The sequence below is a fragment of the Ranitomeya imitator genome, chromosome 2 (assembly GCF_032444005.1).
Source record: "Ranitomeya imitator isolate aRanImi1 chromosome 2, aRanImi1.pri, whole genome shotgun sequence".
In the NCBI taxonomy this organism is placed as follows: domain Eukaryota; kingdom Metazoa; phylum Chordata; class Amphibia; order Anura; family Dendrobatidae; genus Ranitomeya; species Ranitomeya imitator.
The window spans coordinates 450,537,293-450,554,738 of record NC_091283.1 but is presented as its reverse complement, the minus strand read 5'-3'; positions in this window follow the sequence as shown (position 1 = coordinate 450,554,738).

The following is a 17,446-nucleotide window of genomic DNA, read 5'->3' as shown; positions in this document are numbered from 1 at the left end:
TGATGGTGGTGGTGCACAACCAACGTCAGATACACCGTCGTAATATGAGGGGCCCTGTGCCAGTACCGCCGCCCACGAGAGTGTTCACCCCCAGCTCAAACAGTGCTCTACCACTTGCAAAACTTACCTCTCCCTGCTCCACCACTGTGTAGTCTGTGCTGTTAAATCCTTCAATGGCACTGCTGTCAGAAATCCCCTGACCGCTGCCACCAATTTGTCAGGATTCACACCATGACCGTCACCCCTACGTCACGGGTTGGGGTGACTTTAGGCCAACAGATGGCTATCACATGTGCAGGGGGGCTTATCTTAGTTATCCCTCCACTGCTAACAATGTGATGAGAAAACACACACAAGGCTATTGACCTCTTAGTTTACAGCAGGGGCTTATTCTAGGTATCCCACTGCTTTCAATATACCACGAACTGCAGGGATTTATGTATATCCTGCTTACAGTTCCACTTAACACTTGCAGCTCTCTGGCGCCCCCCTTACTCTCAGGTCAGATTAGGTACTGCACCCTGGGTAATTAGTCGCCAGAAAGGCTGCCTGCTATGTACTGGCTATTGGGCACGCTGCAGCGACGCGATAACTACTCCCACTCAGGCAGGAACAATAATTATCAACGCCGCAGTCGCTACAGCATCACACAACAGTCTGCACACTATCACTGCCACCAGCTTCGATTAAACAAGTCTGAAGCTAACCCAACACAACAGTAACAGTAGCGTATTTCCCTTCAGAAGACTTAGGGTACGGTTTAGAACAGGAGAACGAACTAATATTAAATATTATATCCCATAAAAAATTAGGCAGTGCTTTATCAAAAATATTTTATAAAGATGTTACAAATGAGACAATTGCAAATATGCACAAGGGTAATTATGAAATAAACAGGGATTAAATGAGAAAAAGTAACACTCACATGTTCAAAGCATGGCAGGCAACCATACGTCCCAGCTCATTTGGACGTGCTGCTGGCTTCAGGAGAAGACAAGAAGTCAGGAAGAAATCTGAGCTGGGGAAGCCTGCCAGACCCTTAAAACCTTAAGGCTTTGACATCACAGAAAGGCTGGCTTATCCAGACCCTCCTCTCTCTACATTCTGACTAAACTTTAAACTATTTTCTCTGATTTCTATAACTTCACTACAAAACATGTCAGAGTCATACCAAACCCAGCATTCAACTCGGATTAACGTGAGCATTCTAATGAGATCAAATATGTCCTATCTGGGATACATATTTACAGAGAAATCCCTACTTCTTTACCAGATGGAGTTAGAAGTTCATGTTTACAGCGGTTGATAGCTCCGCCGAGTGACGTTAAGGAATATATATTTTTCCTATCTCTAGCTTAACTCGTTTGCCTAATATCTTACAAAAACTAAACAAAGAATCTTTCATGGATCCTTGAAGATTCTACTTCACTTATAACTGGCCAAGAGCTTACACAGGAAATGCCGGTCGTAAATACCTTTGGCTCTCCTAAAACCCCCACACTCTCTGAGAAGGAAAGCCAGGAATTTGAAGCTACAAACTGTTGCAGTATCACTCCAAGAAGGGGGGCTTAGCCCACGCAGGCTAGCAAGAGAACTACTTATGATATTTCATACTATATCGTGACACCTCCCCCTTTTGGTGTGCGCTAGGGAGGCAGTACCCCACGGTATGCCTCCATGCGCACCTCAGTAGGTTCACCCTGGCGGGAGAGTCCATCTGCATTCCCATGCTCTTTGCCCGTTTTGTGTTCAATGGTGAAGTCAAACTGCTGATGGGCAAGGCTTCAGCGTAGCAACCTGCCATTGGTTCCACACATGGCGTTCAGCCAGCGCAGAGGGTTGTGGTCGGTCACCACAGTGAAGGGGCGACCGTACAAGTAGGGCTGCAAGCGCTGCAGGCCCAGACTATGGCCAGGCACTCCTTCTCGATGGTGGAGTAGGCCACTTCCCTCGGCAAAAGCTTCCGGCTCAGGTATAACACGGGGTGCTCTTGGTCCTCCGAGTCAACCTGGCTGAGCACAGCACCAAGGCCAAACTCGCTGGCGTCGGTCTGCACCAAGAACGGTCGACTGCTGTCGACTGCTTTCAACACAGGGGCGTTACACAGTGCGGTTTTCAACGCCTGGAAGGCCCCCTCACAGCCATCTGTCCAGTTGACGATGTGGGGTAGCTTCTTCCTGGTGAGGTCTGTCAAAGGTTTTGCCAGGCTACTATAGTGCTGTACGAAGCGCCTATAGTACCCTGCAGTGCCCAAGAAGGACATCACCTGTTTCTTGGTCACGGGAGTGGGCCAGTTCACGATCACTTCCACTTTGTCAGGCCCTGGCTTCAGGGTGTTCCCGCCTACCCGGTGCCCCAGGTAGTGAACCTCCCTCATGCCCATCTGGCACTTTCCGGGCTTGATAGTCAGTCCTGCTTGGTGAATTCGCCTGAGCACCTCCTCGAGATGCTGCAGGTGTTCCTCCCAGGAGAAACTGAAGATGGCAATGTCATCCAAGTACGCCACTACGTACTTCTCCAGTCCCTGAAGCAGGAGGTTGACCATCCGCTGGAAAGTGGCAGGGGCATTCTTCATGCCGAAGGGCATGACCGTGGACTCGTACAGTCCGAAGGGCGTGATAAAGGTGGACTTCTCCTGCGCCTCGGGGCTCAGGGGAATCTGCCAGTATCCTCGACTCAGATCCATTATTGTTAGGTAATCTGCGCCAGCTAACTTATCCAGCAGCTCCTCGATGCGCGGCATTGGGTGCGCGTCGGAGGCTGTGATGGCGTTGAGCCACCTGTAGTCCATGCAGAACCGGGTGGTCCGGTCCTTCTTTGGCACGAGAACTACAGGTGATGCCCACGCGCTCTTTGACCGTCGAATCACCCCCAGTTGTAACATCTCATCGATCTCTTGGCGCATAATCTGCTGCACCTGGTCAGAGATTCGATAGGGTGTTCGCCGTAGTGGGGCGTGATTCCCGGTGTCCACCTCGTGGACGGCTAACTCAGTCCTCCCAGGTCGGTTGGAGAACACGACCCGGAAGGGTTCCAGTGTGGTTTGCAACTGCAACTGCTTGGGTTCAGTTAACGAGGCGCTTACCTCCACGTCCTCGATGGACCCATTGGCCTTGGCTTGGGCCAGCATGTCCAGGAGGGTGTCTTCCTCACCGTCTTCGGGCAAGCTGCAGACCGGTAGGACGAAAGGTTCACGTTCGTGATGAGCCTTCATCATGTTGACGTGAAAGGCCTTTCGCCTACCCCGAGCGTGGTCAAGCGTGACCACGTACGTGACCGGGTTGAGCTGTTGGTGGACGACGTACGGGCCCTCCCAGGCTGCCTGAAGCTTATCCGTTGGTACGGGGACCAGCACCCACACCTTTTGACCCACGTGGTAGGTCCGCTCCCGGGCGTTCTGGTCGTACCAGTGCTTCTGATCAGCCTGAGCCTGCGTCATGTTGTCATGCACCAACTGCGTCAAGATTTGCATCTTGTCACGGAAGCGCATGACATACTCCACTATGGACACTTCAGAAGGGTTCGGCTCCTCTTCCCAGGATTCTCTTACCAACCCCAGAGGTCCCCGGACTCGCCTGCCGTACAGGAGCTCGAAGGGGGAGAACCCCGTCGAGGCCTGCGGAACCTCTCGGTAAGCGAACAGCAGGTGTGGGAGGTACCTGTTGTGAATTCTGTTGTCAAGCTCCCTCCTGTGGTCATGAATGGTACTTCGGTTGGTTCTGTCCATGGGCTTCCTCTGGTAGTTGTGAGTGGGGCTGCGGCTTCTGAGGTTCCTTCCACAGGTGACGAGGTTAATTCATTAGCTGGCTGCTCTATTTAACTCCACTTAGATCTTTGCTCCATGCCACCTGTCAATGTTCCAGTATTGGTCTAGTTCACTCCTGGATCGTTCTTGTGACCTGTCTTCCCAGCAGAAGCTAAGTTACTGCTTGTTTTTCTCTGGTTTGCTATTTTTCTGTCCAGCTTGCTATTTTGATTGTTGTCTTGCTTGCTGGAAGCTGTGAGACGCAGAGGGAGCGCCTCCGCACCGTGAGTCGGTGCGGAGGGTCTTTTTGCGCCCTCTGCGTGGTCTTTTTGTAGTTTTTTGTGCTGACCGCAAAGCTGCCTTTCCTATCCTCTGTCTGTTCAGTAAGTCGGGCCTCACTTTGCTAAATCTATTTCATCTCTGTGTTTGTAATTTTCATCTTTACTCACAGTCATTATATGTGGGGGGCTGCCTGTTCCTTTGTGGAATTTCTCTGAGGCAAGGTAGGCTTTATTTTTCTATCTTTAGGGCTAGCTAGTTCCTTAGGCTGTGTCGAGTTGCATAGGGAGCGTTAGGAGCAATCCACGGCTATTTCTAGTGTGTGTGATAGGATTAGGGATTGCGGTCAGCAGAGTTCCCACGTCTCAGAGCTCGTCCTATATTATTAGTAACTATCAGGTCATTCCGTGTGCTCTTAACCACCAGGTCCATTATTGTCCTGACCACCAGGTCATAACAGTACAGGTGGTCCAAAGTACTAATGCATCTCAATAGAGGGATAAGAGAAGTTCTGAGACCATTTATTTTTCTTTGCAGTGTGTTTTGTCTCTCTTTTCCCCTTTACCTCTGGGTGGTTCAGGAGACAGGTGTAGATATGGACATTCAAGGTCTGTCCTCTTGTATGGATAATCTCACTGCAAGGGTACAAAACATTCAAGATTTTGTGGTTCAGAATCCAATGTTAGAGCCTAGGATTCCAATTCCTGATTTGTTTTTTGGGGATAGATCTAAGTTTCTGAATTTCAAAAATAATTGTAAATTGTTTCTTGCTTTGAAACCTCGCTCCTCAGGTGACCCTGTTCAACAGGTGAAAATCATTATTTCTTTGTTACGTGGCGACCCTCAAGACTGGGCATTTTCCCTTGCGCCAGGAGATCCGGCATTGCGTGATGTTGATGCGTTTTTTCTGGCGCTCGGATTGCTTTATGATGAACAAAATTCAGTGGATCAGGCAGAGAAAATCTTGCTGGCTCTGTGTCAGGGTCAGGATGAGACAGAGATATATTGTCAGAAGTTTAGGAAGTGGTCTGTACTCACTCAGTGGAATGAATGTGCCCTGGCAGCAATTTTCAGAAAGGGTCTCTCTGAAGCCCTTAAGGATGTCATGGTGGGATTTCCCATGCCTGCTGGTCTGAATGAGTCTATATCTTTGGCCATTCAGATCGATCGACGCTTACGTGAGCGTAAAGCTGTGCACCATTTGGCGGTATTATCTGAGCATAGACCTGAGCCTATGCAATGTGATAGGACTTTGACCAGAGCTGAACGGCAAGAACACAGACGTCGGAATGGGCTGTGTTTTTACTGTGGTAATTCCACTCATGCTATCTCCGATTGTCCTAAGAGCACTAAGCGTTTCGCTAGGTCTGCCACCATTGGTACGGTACAGTCGAAATTTCTTTTGTCCGTTACTCTGATCTGCTCTTTGTCATCCTATTCTGTTATGGCATTTGTGGATTCAGGCGCTGCCCTGAATTTGATGGACTTGGAGTTTGCTAGGCGCTGTGGTTTTTTCTTGGAGCCCTTGCAGTATCCTATTCCATTGAGAGGAATTGATGCTACGCCTTTGGCCAAGAATAAGCCTCAGTACTGGACCCAATTGACCATGTGCATGGCTCCTGCACATCAGGAGGATATTCGCTTTTTGGTGTTGCATAATCTGCATGATATGGTCGTTTTGGGGTTGCCATGGCTACAGGTCCATAATCCAGTATTGGATTGGAAATCTATGTCTGTGTCCAGCTGGGGTTGTCAGGGAGTACATGGTGATGTTCCATTTTTGTCTATTTCGTCATCCACTACTTCTGAAGTCCCTGAGTTTTTGTCGGATTACCGGGATGTATTTGATGAGCCCAAATCCAGTGCCCTACCTCCTCATAGGGATTGTGATTGTGCTATCGATTTGATTCCTGGTAGTAAGTTTCCTAAGGGCCGACTGTTCAATTTATCTGTGCCAGAGCACGCCGCTATGCGGAGTTATGTAAAGGAATCCTTGGAGAAGGGTCATATTCGCCCGTCGTCGTCACCATTGGGAGCAGGGTTCTTTTTTGTGGCCAAGAAGGATGGTTCTTTGAGCCCTTGTATTGATTACCGCCTTCTTAATAAGATCACAGTCAAATTTCAGTACCCTTTGCCGCTGCTGTCTGATTTATTTGCTCGGATTAAGGGGGCTAGTTGGTTCACCAAGATAGATCTTTGTGGTGCGTATAATTTTGTGCGTATTAAACAGGGCGATGAATGGAAAACAGCATTTAATACGCCCGAGGGCCATTTTGAGTACCTGGTTATGCCATTCGGGCTTTCCAATGCTCCATCAGTATTTCAGTCCTTTATGCATGACATCTTCCGAGAGTACCTGGATAAATTCCTGATTGTATATTTGGATGATATTTTGGTCTTCTCGGATGATTGGGAGTCTCACATGAAGCAGGTCAGAATGGTGTTCCAGGTCCTTCGTGCGAATTCCTTGTTTGTGAAGGGGTCAAAGTGTCTCTTTGGAGTTCAGAAGGTTTCATTTTTGGGTTTCATTTTTTCCCCTTCTACTATCGAGATGGACCCTGTTAAAGTCCAGGCCATTTATGATTGGACTCAGCCGACATCTGTGAAGAGTCTGCAAAAGTTCCTGGGCTTTGCTAATTTTTATCGTCGCTTCATCAGTAATTTTTCTAGTGTTGCTAAACCGTTGACTGATTTGACCAAGAAGGGTGCTGATGTGGTCAATTGGTCTTCTGCGGAAGCTTTTCAGGAGTTGAAGCATCGTTTTTCTTCTGCCCCTGTGTTGTGCCAGCCAGATGTTTCGCTTCCGTTTCAGGTCGAGGTTGATGCTTCTGAGATTGGAGCAGGGGCTGTTTTGTCGCAAAGAAGTTCTGATGGCTCGGTGATGAAACCATGTGCCTTCTTTTCTAGAAAGTTTTCGCCTGCTGAGCGCAATTATGATGTTGGCAATCGAGAGTTGTTGGCCATGAAGTGGGCATTCGAGGAGTGGCGTCATTGGCTTGAAGGAGCCAAGCATCGCGTGGTGGTCTTGACGGATCACAAGAATTTGACTTATCTCGAGTCTGCCAAACGGTTGAATCCTAGACAGGCTCATTGGTCACTATTTTTCTCCCGTTTTGATTTTGTGGTTTCGTACCTTCCAGGCTCTAAGAATGTGAAGGCTGATGCCCTGTCAAGGAGTTTTGTGCCCGACTCTCCGGGTGTTCCTGAGCCGGCGGGTATTCTCAAAGAGGGGGTAATTTTGTCTGCCATCTCCCCTGATTTGCGGCGGGTGCTGCAAAAATTTCAGGCTGATAGACCTGACCGTTGCCCAGCAGAGAAACTGTTTGTCCCTGATAAATGGACTAGTAGAGTTATCTCTGAGGTTCATTGTTCGGTGTTGGCTGGTCATCCGGGAATCTTTGGTACCAGAGATTTGGTGGCTAGATCCTTTTGATGGCCGTCTTTGTCGCGGGATGTGCGTTCTTTTGTGCAGTCCTGTGGGACTTGTGCTCGGGCTAAGCCCTGCTGTTCTTGTGCCAGTGGGTTGCTTTTGCCCTTGCCGGTCCCGAAGAGGCCCTGGACGCATATCTCTATGGATTTTATTTCGGATCTCCCTGTCTCTCAAAAGATGTTGGTCATTTGGGTGGTTTGTGATCACTTCTCTAAGATGGTCCATTTGGTACCCTTGTCTAAATTGCCTTCCTCCTCTGATTTGGTGCCATTGTTTTTCCAGCATGTGGTTCGTTTACATGGCATTCCGGAGAACATCGTTTCGGACAGAGGTTCCCAGTTTGTTTCGAGGTTTTGGCGAGCCTTTTGTGCTAGGATGGGCATTGATTTGTCTTTTTCCTCGGCTTTCCATCCTCAGACAAATGGCCAAACCGAACGAACTAATCAGACTTTGGAAACATATCTGAGATGCTTTGTTTCTGCTGATCAGGATGATTGGGTGTCCTTTTTGCCTTTGGCTGAGTTCGCCCTTAATAATCGGGCCAGCTCGGCTACCTTGGTTTCGCTGTTTTTCTGCAATTCTGGTTTCCATCCTCGTTTCTCTTCAGGGCAGGTTGAGTCTTCGGACTGTCCTGGTGTAGATACTGTGGTGGATAGGTTGCAGCAGATTTGGACTCATGTGGTGGACAATTTGACATTGTCACAGGAGAAGGCTCAACGTTTCGCTAACCGCCGGCGCTGTGTGAGTCCCTGACTTCGTGTTGGGGATTTGGTTTGGTTGTCGTCTCGTTATGTTCCTAAGAAGGTTTCCTCTCCTAAGTTTAAGCCTCGTTTCATTGGTCCGTACAAGATTTCTGAGGTTCTCAATCCTGTGTCGTTTCGTTTGACCCTTCCAGCTTCTTTTGCCATCCATAATGTATTCCATAGGTCATTGTTGCGGAGATACGTGGCGCCTGTGGTGCCATCCGTTGATCCTCCTGCCCCGGTGTTGGTTGAGGGGGAGTTGGAGTATGCGGTGGAGTGGAGAAGATTTTGGATTCTCGTATTTCGAGACGGAAACTCCAGTACCTGGTCAAGTGGAAGGGTTATGGTCAGGAAGATAATTCCTGGGTCTTTGCCTCCGATGTTCATGCTGCCGATCTGGTTCGTGCCTTTCATTTGGCTCGTCCTGGTCGGCCTGGGGGCTCTGGTGAGGGTTCGGTGACCCCTCCTCAAGGGGGTGGGGTACTGTTGTGAATTCTGTTGTCAAGCTCCCTCCTGTGGTCATGAATGGTACTTCGGCTGGTTCTGTCCATGGGCTTCCTCTGGTAGTTGTGAGTGGGGCTGCGGCTTCTGAGGTTCCTTCCACAGGTGACGAGGTTAATTCGTTAGCTGGCTGCTCTATTTAACTCCACTTAGATCTTTGCTCCATGCCACCTGTCAATGTTCCAGTATTGGTCTAGTTCACTCCTGGATCGTTCTTGTGACCTGTCTTCCCAGCAGAAGCTAAGTTACTGCTTGTTTTTCTCTGGTTTGCTATTTTTCTGTCCAGCTTGCTATTTTGATTGTTGTCTTGCTTGCTGGAAGCTCTGGGACGTAGAGGGAGCGCCTCCGCACCGTGAGTCGGTGCGGAGGGTCTTTTTGCGCCCTCTGCGTGGTGTTTTTGTAGTTTTTTGTGCTGACCGCAAAGCTGCCTTTCCTATCCTCTGTCTGTTCAGTAAGTCGGGACTCACTTTGCTAAATCTATTTCATCTCTGTGTTTGTAATTTTCATCTTTACTCACAGTCATTATATGTGGGGGGCTGCCTGTTCCTTTGGGGAATTTCTCTGAGGCAAGGTAGGCTTTATTTTTCTATCTTTAGGGCTAGCTAGTTCCTTAGGCTGTGTCGAGTTGCATAGGGAGCGTTAGGAGCAATCCACGGCTATTTCTAGTGTGTGTGATAGGATTAGGGATTGCGGTCAGCAGAGTTCCCACGTCTCAGAGCTCGTCCTATATTATTAGTAACTATCAGGTCATTCCGTGTGCTCTTAACCACCAGGTCCATTATTGTCCTGACCACCAGGTCATAACAGGTACCGCTCCCAGTCGCGCCCTTGAGTCTCAACCAGCATGCGTAGCATCTGTTTGAGGGTACCATTGAAGCGTTCACACAAGCCATTGGTCTGTGGGTGATACGCACTCGATACCAGGTGCTTCACCTGCATTCTCTTATAGAGAGCCTCCATTAGGCGAGACATAAATTGGGTCCCTTGATCAGTAAGCATTTCCCTGGGAAACCCTACACGTGAAAAGATGGCCAACAGGGCATCCGCCACCTTATCTGCCCTAGTTGACGACAGAGCTACTGCCTCTGGGTACCGGGTAGCGTAGTCTACCACAGTAAGGATGTATTGCTTTCCAGAGCTGCTGGGGACGGCCAGCGGGCCCACAATGTCCACCGCGATCCTCTGGAAAGGCTCCTCTATCACTGGCAAAGGGATCAGGGGAGCCTTAATAGCAGGCCCCGCTTTCCCCACCCTTTGACAGGTGACACAGGAGCCGCAGTAGTTTGACACATCTGTCCCCATCTTAGGCCAATAGAAGTGTTGAGACAGCCGGGCCTTAGTTTTGCTGATCCCCAAGTGTCCAGCTAGCGGGATCTCATGGGCAATCCGCAACAACTCACCCCGGAATTGCTGCGGGACGACCAGCTGTCTTTCCCTCAACCACTCCTTTTGTGATTCTCCGGGTACTGTCTCCCGGTACAACCTTCCTTGTTCCCAGAACACCTTCTCCTTATCAGTCTTGGAGAAGCGCGTCCCGGCGAGTTGTCTCAAACTCTCTAGGCTCGCATCTATGTGCAGAGCGGCCTGAAACTCCTGGCTAGGGGAAGCCAGAAGCGATGTCAGGGTCCCTTCCCCACGGGAACCCTCTTGGACCTGCTCTGGGTCCACCTCTGGTTCAGTCACAGTGATGACTGAGGAGGGTCCGGAAGGCAGACAGTTATCTGCGTTCCGGGCACTCTGACTGCGGGTGACAGCAGCTACGTAGGCTGTCTCCCCGGGGGTTTCTACAGGCCCATCAGCCGGCGCTGCTATGGGCTCTACCTCCCCATCCACCCCCAACACTCCAGGGGCAGTGCTACTTATGGGCCAGTTACTTTCCTCGGTGGCACTGGTCACTTTCATGGCATCACCTTCCTCACGGTTCCCATGCATCTCCCCAGTTCCTGTAGCACCGACACTTGCCCCTGTTAGGGGTTCCTCAGCCGTCTCACTCCGCAGAGCGACGTGGCTGGGCACACCTGTACCTATGGACACATTAACCTTCACAGAAAAATCATCATCAGGTTCCGCTGGCACAGGTACAACATTTTCACCATCAATCCTAGGAAAAAAAAGGTTAATAGCTGCATCATTACAAGATAAAGCATGGTCAGGTAACACATGCGATTTCCCATCATCATCATCATCAGGGTTAACTTTACCCTCATTAGTAGATTGGGGAGGGGTGTCAGGGACGTAGTATGCAACCATCCTCCCCAAATCAGTCCCCAACAAAACATCAGTGGGCAAATTATCAGACAGCCCCACTTCCTTCACCCCGCTCCCAGCACCCCAATCAATAAAAACCCGGGCCATCGGTAAGGGACAGCTGATGCCCCCAATCCCAGTGACAGTTAGGGTTTTCCCTGGAATGATTTCTTCAGGGGCCACCAGTGCGGGACGGATGAGGGTTCGTTCAGCCCCGGTGTCCTTGAGGCCTGTAGCAACATGGCCTCCCACAGTGACGTGCTGTACGTTGTCACACACCCTCCCAACCACACCACCCACCAAAAGAACTGCTGCATTAGGCCCTGGGGCCTTGGCTGGGGTGTGCTTCTGCTTTCATACCATATCGTGACACCTCCCCCTTTTGGTGTGCGCTAGGGAGGCAGTACCCCACGGTATGCCTCCATGCGCACCTCAGTAGGTTCACCCTGGCGGGAGAGTCCATCTGCATTCCCATGCTCTTTGCCCGTTTTGTGTTCAATGGTGAAGTCAAACTGCTGATGGGCAAGGCTTCAGCGTAGCAACCTGCCATTGGTTCCACACATGGCGTTCAGCCAGCGCAGAGGGTTGTGGTCGGTCACCACAGTGAAGGGGCGACCGTACAAGTAGGGCTGCAAGCGCTGCAGGCCCAGACTGTGGCCAGGCACTCCTTCTCGATGGTGGAGTAGGCCACTTCCCTCGGCAAAAGCTTCCGGCTCAGGTATAACACGGGGTGCTCTTGGTCCTCCGAGTCAACCTGGCTGAGCACAGCACCAAGGCCAAACTCGCTGGCGTCGGTCTGCACCAAGAACGGTCGACTGCTGTCGACTGCTTTCAACACAGGGGCGTTACACAGTGCGGTTTTCAACGCCTGGAAGGCCCCCTCACAGCCATCTGTCCAGTTGACGATGTGGGGTAGCTTCTTCCTGGTGAGGTCCGTCAAAGGTTTTGCCAGGCTACTATAGTGCTGTACGAAGCGCCTATAGTACCCTGCAGTGCCCATGAAGGACATCACCTGTTTCTTGGTCACGGGAGTGGGCCAGTTCACGATCACTCCCACTTTGTCAGGCTCTGGCTTCAGGGTGTTCCCGCCTACCCGGTGCCCCAGGTAGTGAACCTCCCTCATGCCCATCTGGCACTTTCCGGGCTTGATAGTCAGTCCTGCTTGGTGAATTCGCCTGAGCACCTCCTCGAGATGCTGCAGGTGTTCCTCCCAGGAGAAACTGAAGATGGCAATGTCATCCAAGTACGCCACTACGTACTTCTCCAGTCCCTGAAGCAGGAGGTTGACCATCCGCTGGAAAGTGGCAGGGGCATTCTTCATGCCGAAGGGCATGACCGTGGACTCGTACAGTCCGAAGGGCGTGATAAAGGCGGACTTCTCCTGCGCCTCGGGGCTCAGGGGAATCTGCCAGTATCCTCGACTCAGATCCATTATTGTTAGGTAATCTGCGCCAGCTAACTTATCCAGCAGCTCCTCGATGCGCGGCATTGGGTGCGCGTCGGAGGCTGTGATGGCGTTGAGCCACCTGTAGTCCATGCAGAACCGGGTGGTCCGGTCCTTCTTTGGCACGAGAACTACAGGTGATGCCCACGCGCTCTTTGACCGTCGAATCACCCCCAGTTGTAACATCTCATCGATCTCTTGGCGCATAATCTGCTGCACCTGGTCAGAGATTCGATAGGGTGTTCGCCGTAGTGGGGCGTGATTCCCGGTGTCCACCTCGTGGACGGCTAACTCAGTCCTCCCAGGTCGGTTGGAGAACACGACCCGGAAGGGTTCCAGTGTGGTTTGCAACTGCAACTGCTGGGGTTCAGTTAACGAGGCGCTTACCTCCACGTCCTCGATGGACCCATTGGCCTTGGCTTGGGCCAGCATGTCCAGGAGGGTGTCTTCCTCACCGTCTTCGGGCAAGCTGCAGACCGGTAGGACAAAAGGTTCACGTTCGTGATGAGCCTTCATCATGTTGACGTGAAAGGCCTTTCGCCTACCCCGAGCGTGGTCAAGCGTGACCACGTACGTGACCGGGTTGAGCTGTTGGTGGACGACGTACGGGCCCTCCCAGGCTGCCTGAAGCTTATCCGTTGGTACGGGGACCAGCACCCACACCTTTTGACCCACGTGGTAGGTCCGCTCCCGGGCGTTCTGGTCGTACCAGTGCTTCTGATCAGCCTGAGCCTGCTGTTGTGAATTCTGTGGCTGAATTCACTCCTGTGGTCACAAGTGGTACTGCAGCTTCTGAGCTCCTCCCTCAGGTGTTCTGGTGAGCTCGTTAACTGCTTCATTACTTAACTCCGCCTGATGCTGCTATCCTTGCTCCTTGTCAATGTTTCAGTGTTGGATCTGAGCTTCTCCTGATTGTTCCTGTGACCTGCTGCTCTGTATAGCTAAGTGCTTTTTGCTTTTTTGTTGCTTTTTTTCTGTCCAGCTTGTCTTTTGTTTTGCTGGAAGCTCTGAGACGCAAAGGGTGTACCACCGTGCCGTTAGTTCGGCACGGTGGGGTTTTTTTTGCCCCCTTTGCGTGGTTTTGCTTTAGGGTTTTTTGTAGACTGCAAAGTTCGCTTTACTGTCCTCGCTCTGTCCTAGAATATCGGGCCCCACTTTGCTGAATCTATTTCATCCCTACGTTTTGTCTTTTCATCTTACTCACAGTCATTATATGTGGGGGGCTGCCTTTTCCTTTGGGGAATTTCTCTGGGGCAAGTCAGGCCTATTTTTCTATCTTCAGGCTAGCTAGTTTCTTAGGTCGTGCCGAGTTGCCTAGGGAGTTGTTAGGCGCAATCCACAGCCGCTTTTAGTTGTGTTTAGGATAGGATCAGGTGTGCAGTCTACAGAGTTTCCACGTCTCAGAGCTCGTTCTTGTATTTTTGGGTATTTATCAGATCACTGTGTGCGCTCTGATCGCTAAGCACACTGTGTTTCTGGATTGCCTTCATAACACCTGTCATTAGCAAACATAACAGCCTGCGTCATGTTGTCATGCACCAACTGCGTCAAGATTTGCATCTTGTCACGGAAGGGCATGACATACTCCACTATGGACACTTCAGAAGGGTTCGGCTCCTCTTCCCAGGATTCTCTTACCAACCCCAGGGGTCCCCGGACTCGCCTGCCGTACAGGAGCTCGAAGGGGGAGAACCCCGTCGAGGCCTGCGGAACCTCTCGGTAAGCGAACAGCAGGTGTTCCTGTACCTGTTGTGAATTCTGTTGTCAAGCTCCCTCCTGTGGTCATGAATGGTACTTCGGTTGGTTCTGTCCATGGGCTTCCTCTGGTAGTTGTGAGTGGGGCTGCGGCTTCTGAGGTTCCTTCCACAGGTGACGAGGTTAATTCATTAGCTGGCTGCTCTATTTAACTCCACTTAGATCTTTGCTCCATGCCACCTGTCAATGTTCCAGTATTGGTCTAGTTCACTCCTGGATCGTTCTTGTGACCTGTCTTCCCAGCAGAAGCTAAGTTACTGCTTGTTTTTCTCTGGTTTGCTATTTTTCTGTCCAGCTTGCTATTTTGATTGTTGTCTTGCTTGCTGGAAGCTCTGGGACGCAGAGGGAGCGCCTCCGCACCGTGAGTCGGTGCGGAGGGTCTTTTTGCGCCCTCTGCGTGGTCTTTTTGTAGTTTTTTGTGCTGACCGCAAAGCTGCCTTTCCTATCCTCTCTCTGTTCAGTAAGTCGGGCCTCACTTTGCTAAATCTATTTCATCTCTGTGTTTGTAATTTTCATCTTTACTCACAGTCATTATATGTGGGGGGCTGCCTGTTCCTTTGTGGAATTTCTCTGAGGCAAGGTAGGCTTTATTTTTCTATCTTTAGGGCTAGCTAGTTCCTTAGGCTGTGTCGAGTTGCATAGGGAGCGTTAGGAGCAATCCACGGCTATTTCTAGTGTGTGTGATAGGATTAGGGATTGCGGTCAGCAGAGTTCCCACGTCTCAGAGCTCGTCCTATATTATTAGTAACTATCAGGTCATTCCGTGTGCTCTTAACCACCAGGTCCATTATTGTCCTGACCACCAGGTCATAACAGTACAGGTGGTCCAAAGTACTAATGCATCTCAATAGAGGGATAAGAGAAGTTCTGAGACCATTTATTTTTCTTTGCAGTGTGTTTTGTCTCTCTTTTCCCCTTTACATCTGGGTGGTTCAGGAGACAGGTGTAGATATGGACATTCAAGGTCTGTCCTCTTGTATGGATAATCTCACTGCAAGGGTACAAAACATTCAAGATTTTGTGGTTCAGAATCCAATGTTAGAGCCTAGGATTCCAATTCCTGATTTGTTTTTTTGGGGATAGATCTAAGTTTCTGAATTTCAAAAATAATTGTAAATTGTTTCTTGCTTTGAAACCTCGCTCCTCAGGTGACCCTGTTCAACAGGTGAAAATCATTATTTCTTTGTTACGTGGCGACCCTCAAGACTGGGCATTTTCCCTTGCGCCAGGAGATCCGGCATTGCGTGATGTTGATGCGTTTTTTCTGGCGCTCGGATTGCTTTATGATGAACAAAATTCAGTGGATCAGGCAGAGAAAATCTTGCTGGCTCTGTGTCAGGGTCAGGATGAGGCAGAGATATATTGTCAGAAGTTTAGGAAGTGGTCTGTACTCACTCAGTGGAATGAATGTGCCCTGGCAGCAATTTTCAGAAAGGGTCTCTCTGAAGCCCTTAAGGATGTCATGGTGGGATTTCCCATGCCTGCTGGTCTGAATGAGTCTATGTGTTTGGCCATTCAGATCGATCGACGCTTACGTGAGCGTAAAGCTGTGCACCATTTGGCGGTATTATCTGAGCATAGACCTGAGCCTATGCAATGTGATAGGACTTTGACCAGAGCTGAACGGCAAGAACACAGACGTCGGAATGGGCTGTGTTTTTTACTGTGGTAATTCCACTCATGCTATCTCCGATTGTCCTAAGAGCACTAAGCGTTTCGCTAGGTCTGCCACCATTGGTACGGTACAGTCGAAATTTCTTTTGTCCGTTACTCTGATCTGCTCTTTGTCATCCTATTCTGTTATGGCATTTGTGGATTCAGGCGCTGCCCTGAATTTGATGGACTTGGAGTTTGCTAGGCGCTGTGGTTTTTTCTTGGAGCCCTTGCAGTATCCTATTCCATTGAGAGGAATTGATGCTACGCCTTTGGCCAAGAATAAGCCTCAGTACTCGACCCAATTGACCATGTGCATGGCTCCTGCACATCAGGAGGATATTCGCTTTTTGGTGTTGCATAATCTGCATGATATGGTCGTTTTGGGGTTGCCATGGCTACAGGTCCATAATCCAGTATTGGATTGGAAATCTATGTCTGTGTCCAGCTGGGGTTGTCAGGGAGTACATGGTGATGTTCCATTTTTGTCTATTTCGTCATCCACTACTTCTGAAGTCCCTGAGTTTTTGTCAGATTACCGGGATGTATTTGATGAGCCCAAATCCAGTGCCCTACCTCCTCATAGGGATTGTGATTGTGCTATCGATTTGATTCCTGGTAGTAAGTTTCCTAAGGGCCGACTGTTCAATTTATCTGTGCCAGAGCACGCCGCTATGCGGAGTTATGTAAAGGAATCCTTGGAGAAGGGTCATATTCGCCCGTCGTCGTCACCATTGGGAGCAGGGTTCTTTTTTGTGGCCAAGAAGGATGGTTCTTTGAGCCCTTGTATTGATTACCGCCTTCTTAATAAGATCACAGTCAAATTTCAGTACCCTTTGCCGCTGCTGTCTGATTTATTTGCTCGGATTAAGGGGGCTAGTTGGTTCACCAAGATAGATCTTTGTGGTGCGTATAATCTTGTGCGTATTAAACAGGGCGATGAATGGAAAACAGCATTTAATACGCCCGAGGGCCATTTTGAGTACCTGGTTATGCCATTCGGGCTTTCCAATGCTCCATCAGTATTTCAGTCCTTTATGCATGACATCTTCCGAGAGTACCTGGATAAATTCCTGATTGTATATTTGGATGATATTTTGGTCTTCTCGGATGATTGGGAGTCTCACATGAAGCAGGTCAGAATGGTGTTCCAGGTCCTTCGTGCGAATTCCTTGTTTGTGAAGGGGTCAAAGTGTCTCTTTGGAGTTCAGAAGGTTTCATTTTTGGGTTTCATTTTTTCCCCTTCTACTATCGAGATGGACCCTGTTAAAGTCCAGGCCATTTATGATTGGACTCAGCCGACATCTGTGAAGAGTCTGCAAAAGTTCCTGGGCTTTGCTAATTTTTATCGTCGCTTCATCAGTAATTTTTCTAGTGTTGCTAAACCGTTGACTGATTTGACCAAGAAGGGTGCTGATGTGGTCAATTGGTCTTCTGCGGAAGCTTTTCAGGAGTTGAAGCATCGTTTTTCTTCTGCCCCTGTGTTGTGCCAGCCAGATGTTTCGCTTCCGTTTCAGGTCGAGGTTGATGCTTCTGAGATTGGAGCAGGGGCTGTTTTGTCGCAAAGAAGTTCTGATGGCTCGGTGATGAAACCATGTGCCTTCTTTTCTAGAAAGTTTTCGCCTGCTGAGCGCAATTATGATGTTGGC